This window comes from Arachis hypogaea, chromosome 14 (genome assembly GCF_003086295.3).
Source record: "Arachis hypogaea cultivar Tifrunner chromosome 14, arahy.Tifrunner.gnm2.J5K5, whole genome shotgun sequence".
NCBI classification, from domain to species: Eukaryota; Viridiplantae; Streptophyta; class Magnoliopsida; order Fabales; family Fabaceae; genus Arachis; species Arachis hypogaea.
Window position 1 is genome coordinate 50,751,626 of NC_092049.1, and position 639 is coordinate 50,752,264.

At 41.3% G+C, this 639-nt stretch overlaps 1 non-coding gene across 1 annotated transcript; it reads right to left on the reverse strand.

Annotated features, from left to right (window-relative positions):
- Window positions 1-259: 259 nt before the first annotated feature.
- Window positions 260-367, reverse strand: LOC112745421 (small nucleolar RNA R71). Its single transcript, XR_003173351.1, has one exon. It is a non-coding gene; the product is annotated as a small nucleolar RNA R71 (small nucleolar RNA).
- Window positions 368-639: the final 272 nt, after the last annotated feature.

Here is a 639-nt window from a genome sequence, read left to right on the forward strand (position 1 = left end):
TCTAATGCAGCAGAACTGCAAGTTTCATGGACTTCCATCTGAAGATCCTTTTCAGTTCTTAACTGAATTCTTGCAGATATGTGATACTGTTAAGACTAATGGAGTAGATCCTGAAGTCTACAGGCTCATGCTTTTCTCGTTTGCTGTAAGAGACAGAGCTAGATTATGGTTGGATTCTCAACCCAAAGACAGCCTGAACTCTTGGGATAAGCTGGTCACGGCTTTCTTAGCCAAGTACTTTCCTCCTCAAAAGCTGAGCAAGCTTAGAGCTGATGTTCAAACCTTCAGACAGAAAGAAGGTGAATCCCTCTATGAAGCTTGGGAAAGATACAAACAGTTGACCAAAAAGTGTCCTTCTGACATGCTTTCAGAATGGACCATCCTGGATATATTCTATGATGGTTTATCTGTGCTATCAAAGATGTCACTGGACACTTCTGCAGGTGGATCCATTCACCTAAAGAGAACGCCTGCAGAAGCTCAAGAACTCATTGACATGGTTGCTAATAACCAGTTCATGTACACTTCTGAAAGGAATACTGTGAGTAATGGGACGCCTATGAAGAAGGGAGTTCTTGAAGTTGATACTCTGAATGCCATATTGGCTCAGAATAAAATATTGACTCAGCAAGTCAATAT